We start from the raw sequence: 12826 nt of genomic DNA on the forward strand, positions 1-12826 counted from the left end.
GGGGTAAGCCAAAAGGCATTTAAATATGAGAATATCTTCTGTTGGAGTTGTGGAGTTCTCAAGAACACGGGGGCAGGTGGGATGGTACATACGAATGCAGCCTACTGGTCCCATTGCCTTTTGAAAGATGCTTAGAGCTGGAAAAAGTTTAACAGAGCACCACAAATCTTGTTGCTGGTTGTTCAGAGGGCAGAATTTTCTGGCTTTAAAATGGAGGAAGTTATTACATCATTACATTACATTACATTATTGTTACATTATTACAGCAACTTTACCAAAATGCCAGTGAAAATGCTGAATGTTTTACTTTTCATTTTTCACAGCTCTGTTTCAGAATTTCTATGGGAGTGATGTCAGTCATTGCTGAGTTGATGTTGAATTGTGTACTGTCCCATATGTGCTTGTTCTGTTCCACAGCAGTCAGATGTGATACCTGGTATGTCACAGTAGTTAGCGATTTCATCGCTTGCTTTTATGGTCTCTTAAGGATGACTTGCCTCATGCTAAAACAGAAATTGATGCCATGAAGAACTGAAGTCATCAACATGTTTGCCCATTGGATCACGTAAGAGAGACATCAAAGAAATATTTATAGTCATAGAGGTAAGAAATAGTTTCTGCTTTCTGTGCTGTCTTTCTTACTTATCTTTCTCTGATACTCTCTAAATGCATTTTCAGATAACCTTATCTTACAGGGAAGCTGTTTGATTGCATTGTTTCTAAGGACCGCCTTTTGGAAGAGGAAGCTCCAGTCTTTTTTTGACAGACTGTTTCAGCAATTGCTTCTGTTCACAGTCAGGGTTATGCCCAGAGACCTCAAACCAGTGAGCCTGAACTGCAGTCAGTCTTCCATAAATAATAATGAATGTGTTTTTATTTTTCTGTTGGCAGAGAGAGTTACAGTACTCCACTCCATTCCAGTGGATTGCAGGAGAGAACTGAAGGGGGGAGAAGTAACACAAAGTAGAACTCATGGGTTGAGATAGAATTATGTACTGAGATAGAGAAAAGGATAATAGTTATGATGAATGCAAAAGCAATTGCTCACCACCTACCAATCAGTGTCCAGTTAGCCTCCTAGTAGTGGAAGAGATTGACATGAAGTTCTACCCCCTTCAAAACTCCTTCCACAATATGTCATATAGTATGGAATATCCTTTGGCCAGTTTAAGTCAGCTGTCCTAGTTCTGTTCCTTCTCACTTCCTTGGGCTCTCAGCTGAGATTGACTGTGGCTCTGTACAACGCTGCCTGGCAGCAACTGTAAGCATCACTGCGCTATCTCCATTGTTTCTCTAGAATGAAAACGTAGTATTATATCAGACACTGAAGAAGATAATTCAGTCCCAGCTGAAACTCAGACAATAACTTGTGCTTAGGATTCTTTCCCTACAGGAAATGTTAGATATTGATTGCTATGTGGTACTGTGTTCTGTAGCTGAGCTGGATTTTGTTATCCTTGAAGAAGTATCTTCCTCTGAAAGGGGAGTAAAACATGATGCTCCTAATGAGCGGAGCAGAGACACAGATCTGATCTGAGTGTTGGTTTCCCATTTTTGTGATGCTCTTTGCTGCAGTTTGTATCTCGAGAGAAGCCCTTGTGGTGTCAGTCTGTTGTGTAACCTGCTCTAGTTTTGTGCCTCAAGGAACAGTGATCCTTTAAACAAATGGTGGCTGTACAGAGGGTATGGGGTGAGATGCATTCCTCTGGCCCCATCCAATGGATTTTCTGTCACAAAGATCATTCTCCCCAGCTTCTCTTCTCTGAGTGGGAGCTTCAGCCCCCTGCACAGGCTGGAGGTCATCCATAGAACTTGCTTCAGAGTTTGTTTCAGGTTGTTATCCTTCCTGGCCAAAAACCAGATACAGTATTGTAGATGTGGTCCAGTGAGTGTTGAAGCAGGAATGACTTGTCCTGGTCTGGTTGTGCTGCTTTTTAATGCAGCTGATGATCTTGTTGTACTTCTTTTCTGTCAGAGCACACTGCTGGCTTGCATTCAGCCTGTGGTCTCTCACCACTTGTCCTCCTAGTCCCCAGGTCCTTTCCAACAGATACAAGCTAGTATTTCCCACCTGGGATATTGGAAGATGGGAACTTGCCAGCAGTCAGTGAAGATCTCTGAGACAGCGAGAGCGAGCGAGCTTTGAGTAGACTGGGAACCACTGTCCACAGCAGGAAATAAGAGAAGAGAAAAGATGTTTCCTTGGGCATTTGGGTGGAAATCATTCCTGACTGCTTTCTCATCCACCGGGAAAATCTGCTGATTGACAATTTGAAGCTGATAGACTTTGGACTCTGTGCAAAGCCAAAGGTAAGAGGATGTGTTAAATCAAATACAATGTGCCCCCAAGTAATGCATGTTTGACCACCGTATGCAACAGGGGCTTGTCCAAACAAACTCCTTAAAATCAAGCTGTTTCTGTGGCTGACATGTCATTGCATCTTGTTTGGATTGGCCTGAACTGTATGAGAGTGGTTAACAGATTGCTCAGAAGCACAGGTAGATAATTTTCTCTAGCTAGACTCCCTGTTTTCATAGTCTAAGCTGTAGATAATCTTGTAGGTATATCACCTGTCTTATGCAAGGGTCTGTAATAGGAGCATGGGGTTGGTGTGCCTAAGGAACCCTCTAAGGAACTGCATGTAGGATGAGATTGTGGATAGAATAAAATGACTTTTGCAGGTGACGTACAAATCCTGTGATTGCATATGCTTGAACTGAATTGTTTCTTGATCTTCAAACTGATTTCCAGAATCCTTTATTAACATGTAAGATGGGTGCTGGTAAGAAAGAATGGGAAGACTGCCTTACTGATTCCAAGAGAATTACTTGTCCTCAAATGATTTTTCCTGGCCAAAGTTAGAGCCTCTCACAGGTAATCGAGACCAACAGGCTGTTGTTGCACAATCAACAGGCACAATCTAGATGATCAGCTGAGGAAAATAAAGCATCATGCCAAGGGTACTAGATAAGTGAGCAGCTTGAGATCTGCACATTTATGTGATACTCATGGTCTTAGACAATATTTGTTTAGTGAGGTCACATTGAATGAAAACAAAATCTAAGATTAATGAAAATATACAAAGGAGAAGAAGCCTCTGAGGATTCTGAAGTGTTATGACCAGAAGACATAAACTCTGTTTTTGAAAGAGCAATTTGCTCTGTTAATTATCCATCATTTTTGTGCAGTCTGTTTTGTCAGACTTGTCTTTAGCTTCCAAGTTGTATGTGAAGACTTGTTTGCACTGTAATGCACAATGTACGAAAAATTGAGAGATGAAAATGTGAAGAGTTTTTCTATCTTTGATTTCATGTCTGGAATTTTGGAACCCACTACTTGCAGTTGTTAATCTGTCCAAACTGGTCTGGTTTGCAATGCCCTCATACTTCTTGAAAAGCTCTGCTGTTAAAGGCAGAACAATTCCTACAAGTGCCATGGCCCCACTGTTGTTCTAATTCTTGTTTCTTTGTTTTCCACACGCTGCTTTTCAAGCCTCCTTTTTCTTTACAGTCCAAGTGAGAATTGCACTGTGAGGTGTCTGAACCTTGTTGTGCCTCTACATAAAGAGAACAGCAGCAAAGCCTGACAGGTGACTGTGCTGACAGCTCTCGTAGCCAGTAACACGTAACTGTGCTAAATCCCTTGTGATGGCTTTGATTTCATTTTTGCCAGTGAAATCCTTGTAAAAGGAACTGCAGCAGTGTGATGAGCTAAGGTGAAGATGCTGGTTTTAGTAGTGCTCTAAGCTGAGTGGAAGGGCAATTGAATGAGGGTTATATGCTTTCTGTGGACAATAAGGTTGTGGTGCTGTTGGGGTGGGTCCAGAGGAGGGGCCACTGTGATGATCAGAGGGTTGGAGCAGCTCTCCTATGAGGAAAGGCTGGATTGTGGCTCTGGGCAGCCTGGTCTGGTGGTTGGCGACCCTGCACATAGCAGGGGGTTGGAACTGGATGATCTTTGAGATCCTTTTCAACCCAGGCCATTCTATGGCTGTACAGTTCCATACTGGAACAAATATAAAATGCTAACTATGTAAAACATGGAGTCAAACCTGTGTGATTTGTCCACACCAGGAGGTGATTAGAAAACAATTTTTTAAGCTACAAAGCTGCTTGCATGAAAGGAAAAGAAAATAAAACTACAAGAAAAAGGGAAAACCTTTCTTCCTGAAAATAGGAAGAATAATGGACCTGACATGAAATTTGGGTGAAGCTGCCTGATTTTATGAAGCTATTCCCATTATTTTCTTGGTGCTGTGTTTCCCAAATGAGTGGTTTCTGGCTCTGCTCCAGCACCAGTCTGCATGTGAACATCAGCTCTATTCACCATCTGGGAAGATTAGGACTTCCCTTCTCCCACCAGCACCACTGAATTACAGTTACTCAGTGGTTAAACAAAGGAATCCTTAAAGAAGGGTTTACAGCTGTCGTGTTATCTGAAGTGCTTGGGGCATTCTGATGCTATTAAGCTCTATGTATTAACAAGTTCAAAAAGAAAAGGTAGGCATCTGATTGTTGTGACAGTTTCTAAGTGATTTGGAAAGCTGTACCACCCAACCACTCCTTCTATTTGATGGAGGTGACAAAGCTCAGTTTAATTTCTGACTGCTGTTTAAATCCTGAAGCTGGAGCTGGTTCCTGGAGCAGAAAAAGCTCGGAAGCTGTCCCTCCTACAAGCAGGCACCTCTGAGCAAAATATGACATCTCGATTTCTGATGGTAAGGTCAGGAGATCTGATTCCAGCATCTAGCTTTCGGCTTCATGCTATGTTAGTGGGACCTTTGGCATCTAGCACTGACCAACAGCAACTGACAGGCTGGTAACAGTGCACCCCAAAACAGTTATGTGTCTATTTATGTTATGAGGGAAAATTGCATTGCATTGAGATTTCCTATTTTTACACTTTGCAGATCTAACTCGCTGCTGGAAGAATCCTGTACGCCTTGTTCACACCATTTTCAATGAGCTGGATGAGTCTGTTGTTGGCATTTTAATACCATTGACCAGGCAGGCAATATGTATGGAGTATTTGGCTCTCTCTACAGTCATGAATGTTTGAGTATCTTCAACATGTGGCTCATTGCTTCCATTTCAGGCTGCCCAGAGAAGCTGTGGGTGCCTGTCCTTGGTGTTGAAGGCGAGGTTGGATGGGTGATGGGCAGCCTGAGCTGGTTAGTGGGCAGCCAGCCCATGGCAGGGTGTTTAGAACTGGATGATCTTGAAGGTTTCTTCCAACCCAAGCCCTCCCGTGATCCTATGATTCTGTGATTTCATTCAGGTTTATTGAGATGAGATGAGTTCTCCTAAATGCGCTGTTCTCCATATGATTATAATTGGAGTCTAGATGGATGACTTAAACCAGACTCCAAATTTTTTGATGGCCAAAATGAAATGAAATCAATCCTTTACTGTGTCAGTAGTCTGTAACTAGAGCCCATCAGGTAATTCCCAGCCTCCTGCCTGTATCAGTGGCTGCACACAGTGAAAAAGTCTGATGGGATTTTAACCTCTAAAATGTTCCAAAGCAACCAGAGGGTGAATATATTCCCTATGCAAATACCTGCAGGAATAAGCTTGTCATGTATGTCCTCAGGTACCACAGTAGTTAATGGTGGGACTCAGTAGGTCATGCTGAAATTTGAGTCTGCTGATCTTGAAGGTCTTTTCAAGCCTACATGACCTTATGCTAATATTTCTGTATTTATTTCTGTTCAGCTCCCAGAAAACCTCCCACCCAGCCCCCAGCTGACCCCGTGGTGAAAAATAAAACAGAAACCTCAGTGACGCTGGCATGGTCCCCTCCGAAGATGCAACGCCCCATTCCAATCGATGGCTACATTGTGGAAGGCAATAAACTAACTGGCTTCACGTGGGTGAGGTGCCACGAGTCTCATGTCCCCGTCCCAGAGTTCACGGTGAGCAATCTGTCTGAAGAGGCTGATGATCAGTTCCGAGTGTCTGCAGTCAATGCACATGGACAGAGCCCGTCTCTGGAATTCCCAGGGAGCGTGCACCTTGGTAAGCACAAAAACCCCAATGGAAATGGGTCAGTGTGAGCTGAGCAGCTGTGTTGGTTCCCTAAAGATGTTTCCTTTGACTTTAAGGATAGTAGTGCATTAACACACCAAAGGCTTTCCTTTATTACTAGTTCTCCTGTCAACCTCCAGCTACCACTAAAGTGATACAAGTTCTGTTTCTGTGACAGAGACATGAATATCCTTATCTTTTGATATCACACATGTGCAAGAGGCAGAACTTTCTGTAACAGATCTTAAGCATAGAAGTGCTTCTTCCAGCACTCATGCAAAGGGAGAAGTAGAAATGTACCTATGATTTAATCTTCCATCTCTAAATGAGATACCAGACTTGCATCTAAAGAGCATTAAGACATCCATGTTGTTCTTCCTCAGAACCAGTCCTGGCTGTGAAATCCCCCCTAACAGCTGGTGAAGCTGTACCTGGAGGGGATGCCATGTTTACTATTGACCTTACAACAACGTGTTGCGGCACTTGGTACCTCAATGGTAAAGTCTTACAGGAAAGCGAGACCTGCATCATCAAGAGAACCCAAACTACTCACAGCCTAATCATAAAGAACATCACCAAGAATGATGGTGGAGCAGAAGTGAAATTTGTTGCCGAAAATGTTGATGTCAGCACCAAGATGAGAGTGAGAGGTATTTGCTTTGATCCTTCTCCTTTCCTCTTACAGTCAAGGCATAGTTGCTGTGATCTGATGATTAGAACTGGGGCTGCAGGCATTCACTGCCTGTACCAAATACCTGAAATTGCATCCCATGGACTGACGTGAGTCCTGGTAATGACCTAAACATGATAGCACTGAGTGTAGGGTAAGCCAGTCTACCCAGCTGCTTGGTATCTGAACCAGATTGCTTCATGCCAGCTGATGAATGTCTGCAGTTCACAGCTCTTGGCCAGTGCATTCAGTCACCAGGTTTACCACTGCATCACCATAGAGCAGTACTTTCAGCTCCAGGTTCAGACAGCCTTTCTGATTGCACTGGAATAGTTTAGAAGTAGGGGAGCAATCATTCCAATAATATCTCTATCAATCAGCTTTGCATGACAAAATAGAACAAATAAACATTCGTGATGGGAGGACCTGTTTGTCATTGGGTGGAAACCTCTGCAGAAGCATGTTTAGAGCATTCTTAATCAGTAGAAGGAGATGTTTGGTTGATTTTTACTTAGTAAATCCTGCAAGAAGACCAAATGAAATATCTTGAATTGCTCAGCAGTGACATAATGATGAGCGCAGGAACAGAAGGTGATACTTTTTCAGAGATGTTGCAGCAAACATTGACCACGTTAGCCTGATATCAATTGAAATAACGAGGCCTTTGCTCCTGACAGGTGCTGCAGTGAGATTTACCAATAAGAGCAAAGATGTAGAAAAGATCTGCGCTCGGCTGCGTGAGGAAGCCAAACTGCAGGCTGAGCTTTCAGACACAGGCGCTACTGTGGAGTGGATGAAGGATGGGAAGGAGCTCAAGGCCAGTGAAAAATATGAACTGCACATTGTGGGGAAGAAACACACCCTGAAAATTCACAACGTCTCAATGGATGATGCTGTAAGTTGTCAGTGCATCTGTGAGGGGGATAAAATGCATGAGTTTGCATGATGGGGCTCTTCATCATCTTCTGCTGGCTTGTCACCCTTGTTGATCCATGGAGAAACAAGAAAGGCCTAGAGTAGTGTATGCACTTTGGCATTGGAGAGCTTACTTAATTGCTTCTTCTCAAAGAACAAACTCCAGAGAGTCATGGAGACATCTCCAAACAGAATTGAATAATGGGACTAAATTGATGGAGAGCAGAACTTCCTGCCACGGCTTGTCAGCTAGTCTTAATTTTGCTTTTCTTCTCTCTGTCATGTTAGCATAATATTTCATACTGGCAGGTCTGCCCAAAGAATTAAATGAATTAGCTGATGGACGTTTCCATGTGCTTTGCACTGTAATGTGACTATCAAATGAGTAATCAATGCTGTTATTTTAAAATCTGTGTTGGCAAGCTGTAAGACAAACAGCTGCTGTTGGTAGCTTGGTTACCGCAGAATCAGCTTTTGTGTATCTCATAGATAGGGAAGAGACCCTTAAGGGTCAGCTAGTTGGACTCCCCCCGCAATGAACAGGGGCACCGCAGCTCCATCAGGTGCTCTGAGCCCTGTCCATCCTGACTTTGAACATCCTCAGGCTCACAAATCTTATACCTATGCCACACACTCGCAGTATTTCACCATTCAGCATCACCACTTGTATCTTCTCTTGCTGTAAATCAGAGCGAGCTGGTAAATCATCTGCTGTGCGGGTCAGCTGTGTCTCTCCCATGGGCATCACGTGGCTGCTGGGAGGCTCTGAAGAGCTGCAGCCAGAGGTGTGTCACCCGCTGGGCCTCGTGCCCAAAGGAGCCCACAGGAAAGTGTTGTTGCAGTTTGTCATGCACTGCACTGCCATGAGACTTGACGTGCCAGACATCCTCTGACACGTGAGCTCCTGCATCCAGGCAGGACATCTGAGACGTCTCCTTCAGCCTGACGTGGCTGCAGTTTCACACTGGTTTTACTAAGGAAGGAGAAGGCACGTGGATGAAACTCTTTTCCTGCTCTTCCTGGCATTAGCTCATAGTACAAGTAAAGCACTGTCAGGTCAAGCCTGGAGGAGTAATGCTTGTCACTGACCTGTTCCTGTTCAGGGTGGAGCTGGAGGGTAAAATAACACAAGAAATTGTCATTGAAATTCAATATCTGTGAAATTCAGCTGGCTGCATTCACAGAACCTGGCGTTAAGATCTGTTTTCTGGTTTATTTCTTGAGCCTATTTTCCATAACCCAGTCCTCATTTATGAACCGAAGCTCTACTGAAAACCTTTCGCTGTGTATGCTCATGCTGCAGTGCAGCTCTTGTGACCTTTAACAGCACATTCACATTCCTCTGATCACAGGATCCTTAAGGTTGATTAAGACCCTCTAGTCCGACTGCTCACCCATCTCCACCAAGATGCTCACCATCAGCTAGCTAAAAACTCAGCAGAGATGATAGATCAAGCACAACACTGGATTTGGGATGGCTAGAGATTCCTAAGATATCGAAGGGTTGCTTGCAGGTGGTGTTGGCTCAGGTATTCACCCTGCATCCCACCTCCTGTTCTGTTTGGTTGAGAATCATGCATTCTGCAATTTCACTTTGTAATTCAAAGCCCCTTTCTTTATCTGTTAAAAAACTGATCTAAAACAAGCCGAGAAGACTCCGTTGGAACTGGTTGATGCAGAACAAAGGCATCCCCAAAGGACAAGTTGCACTGTTTGATGAACATTATTGGATGAGAGCTAAGCTAAGATTTAAAAAGTTCTGGGGCTGTCTCTGAGCATCAAATACAGAGGAAGCCTGCATGATTCCCTGAGAATGGATACCTCCTACTTTGGTGTAGGGTGAAGGGAACACTAGCAGTAACTCCTATCACAAAATGTCACATGGCTCAGACAAAAAAACCATCAAGAGGGCTTAATTAGGAGCACCAAATGGTCACAAGATGGTCTTAGGGCAGGGAAGTAATCTATCTATGTGATATTGCTTGATGCTATTAGTTCTTAACAGCTTGACTCTAGAGGGACTGTTCTTCTTTGGTCACCTAGTTTTAAAAGAATAGATGGCTCCTGTCTATTACAATTTTTAATGCATTACTTGTTCACTGATGCCATAAATGTGCCTGGCATAGCAATTGGCCTTGGTATATTCAGTGACTGAAAGCAACAGTTGTTGCTCTAAGAAATGCAATACTAAGCTAGGTCTGCCTGTAGCTGACAGCCATCAGCTTGCTCCTCAGGCAGGTTCTGTCTGGATGGAATGAAGGGCATGAAATACTGATGTGCTCTTCAAACGCTGCTTGTTAGCTTAGAGACAAGGTGTTGAATAGGTTTGTTCATGCATTGCAAACACGTTACTTATCTGCCTTCATTTTAGCTTCAGAAGAACGTGTGCAGAATACAGAATTGATTAAAAGAAATAAGAACTGTCTGCATAGAACTTACTCTTTCCTTACACAGGAGAATCAAGCACACGTTTGTATGTGAGTACCTCCAGAGGTGAAACTCGATCACCCAAATGTAATGAGCAGAGACATTACAATCAGTTCTAACTGTATCTTCTTGCTGTGCTGAATAAGCCTGAGTCAGGATGTAAACCACTTTCTCTTTTTTTCTTCAGATGAAGCCATTAATGTTGTCAACAAGCCCAAAACCACTTCAGAAATATCAGTCAGTCCTTCTGAAGACCTGGAGCTGGTGTGTGAGGTGTCAGCTGCAAGCGGAGCTGTCGTATGGAAGAAAGATGAAACAGAGGTGAAGCAGGACCAGAGGACAACCATCATCTCCAAGGGGACGCACCACAAGCTCATGGTCAAAAATGTGACCCTGAAAGACCAAGGGAGCTACAGCTGTGAAACAAAAGATGACAAAGCAACATTCCAAGTGAAAGTCAGAGGTGAGAAAATGCTTGGAATCCCAGAGATAAAGGAACGCTTCATTTTGTGTGTCTTGCATTTGGAGGATCAACTGACAGCCTCTCTGGTGCAAAACATTTTGGCTATAGGACTTTCTTGGTCATCTAGTATCATAGCAACACTTTTCTACATGTGATTTACATCCAGGAATGAATTACTGCAACAAAGGGGAGTACAGCTGTGAGGCTGCTGGCTAGAAACTCACCTTCAAGATTCATGTAACTGGTAGGAAACACGTTTTGGTTGATATTCTGTGATTATTCCCTAGTCTGGCTGTGGAAATGTCTGTGTGAACGTGTCCTCTTTATTCTGCCATGAAACTGTTTTGAGAAGGATGAAAAGAAATGCTTACAAACGTGCAGCTAAAATGATTATTTGTTTTTAACAATATTTCATCCAGCTCTTCCCCTACAATTACTTTTATCATCAGCTGTCCATGGATGTCCAACTGTGATTTGTACAATGTGCAACACTGCTCTACCAGTTGATATTTCAACAGTACTATTTACACAGATTTTCCTTTTCTGCTCCAAATCCACACCAGCCATGGGAGAGGGAGTAGGTGAGCATCTTCCTCCATTAGCTTGATCTAAATCTGACAGCTTCATCCAATCCAGGGCTTCTCCAAGACCTTTGAAAATTCTGTTACTGTTGAGGAGACAGCAGGCTTCTGGGCTTAGGTTAGAATATGGTGCCCTGTTGATGGGTCCTGAGAGTGTCCAAGCCTTACATGGAGAAAACCATCACTGCTCTTAAGATGTTTTGCAAGCAGGTGAAACTTGATTGAAGTGTGGCAGTGATGCTTTCTGAGATCTCTGGCCCCTAGTTTTTCTAGGCTTTTTGTTTGCCTCTTAAGATACAGTGAGCTGCTCTTAATTGTGGCTGTGTCCTTTGCCACGAGCATACCTCTGAGCACACAGTTATTTTGAGCTCCTCTTCTTCCAGTGGCTCGGATGAGCAATTCTGAGAGATATGCAGAATGGGGATGGCTGTGCTGCTGCTTCCTTTTCTGTCTTAGCTGTGGTTTTCCCTTGCAGGGCACAGTTCTCTGGCAGGGCCCAAGTCTGTGTGGGTCTCTCCATCCACAAAGCTGCTCACCGTGCAGGCGGCACAGGCTGAGAGGAGAGGCCAGAGCAGCTCTCCTGTTGCAACACGGAGCAGCAAGATACAAGTGGAGGAAGGGCCTGCAGCTGTACTGAGGAACTTCAACGCAATCATTGATTTTCCATCTGAAAGATAAAGAGGAATTCCCTTTCCAGCCCCTACCATCATTGTTTGGATGATTTTTATTGGTTTATTTTTTGTCCATTATATCTTTGAGGATTCAACTAACACACAGTTGCCCTATGGCCTCAGTGGAGCCACACAAGGTGCCTTTCCTTCCTGGTTGGGCAGGCAGTCACAAGATGCAGAAAGCCATGCTGGCGTCTATCCTGTTCTGTGCTGGCTGTACATGGAAATCTTGGGGTTTTCCAGATTTCAGGGCCATGTGCCTGAAACCAATTGTGCTTCTCCTGTAAGCAGAGCTGTTGGTCAGACTTGCTGGCACTAGAAATTAAAGGTGGCAGTGAGCTGAGGCCGAGGAGGTGTTAACGTAAGAGTCAGGGATGCTTTTGAGCTTCCCTTATAACTGTACGGTTCCTCAGAAAGCAGTTACGCCTGCCAGCTCCTTTCCTGTCCGGCTGTGGAGCCTTTGCTCACATGCTCCGAATCTTGCTTGAAATCATTGAGAGGAATGTAGCCAGCAGGACTTGAGGGCTGAGCTGTAGGAATGGAAGCATCCTCTGCTGTTTGAAACAGAGGGTGTTTCTAAGCTGTGTTTCAGCAGAAAGCAGGCATTACCAGGAACAGGCAACTATTGGCAAGGGCTCAGTGCAGCTCTTCCCTCACCCTGCACCACGACTGACAGCATGCTCTATTTTCTCTCCAGACCAAGTTCTTCCAGAAAGAGGAAGGAATCACCAGCTGGCAGTTGGCGTTCCTGCTTCTGCCTGGGCAAACCATCCCCTGTGGCCAAACACCAACTGCAGAGCAGTGCCAGGGAGCCCTCTGAAGCAGAAGTCTTGGTCCTGGCAGGTAAGGGTGCAAATCCAGCTTTCAAAACACTGCTTGTCAGCAACACAGGTAGAATTCATGCTTTCAGTGGGCTTGTACCTCCTTCTGGCATTCAAGCCTGTGCCTGACATCTTTGGTTGACTCCTGTCTTTCCCAGATGAGTCTCACAAGCTGCTTGAAACCTGCTTGACAGGCAGCACCAAGCCTTTGCCTCCTTGGACAGTGAAAGTTTGACGCTAAATGCTGTGTA

The 12826-nt window shown here is 44.1% G+C and overlaps 1 long non-coding RNA gene across 1 annotated transcript; it reads left to right on the forward strand.

Annotated features, from left to right (window-relative positions):
* Positions 1-7393: 7393 nt before the first annotated feature.
* LOC146752383 (uncharacterized) lies at positions 7394-11072 on the forward strand. The gene is made up of 4 exons (XR_014940671.1): positions 7394-7592; positions 10227-10502; positions 10669-10746; positions 10952-11072. It is a non-coding gene; the product is annotated as an uncharacterized LOC146752383 (long non-coding RNA).
* The last annotated feature ends 1754 nt before the right edge of the window (positions 11073-12826 follow it).

Source organism: Coturnix japonica, unplaced genomic scaffold (genome assembly GCF_054131305.1).
Source record: "Coturnix japonica strain WE unplaced genomic scaffold, WE-NBRP24 Scf046, whole genome shotgun sequence".
Taxonomy (NCBI): domain Eukaryota; kingdom Metazoa; phylum Chordata; class Aves; order Galliformes; family Phasianidae; genus Coturnix; species Coturnix japonica.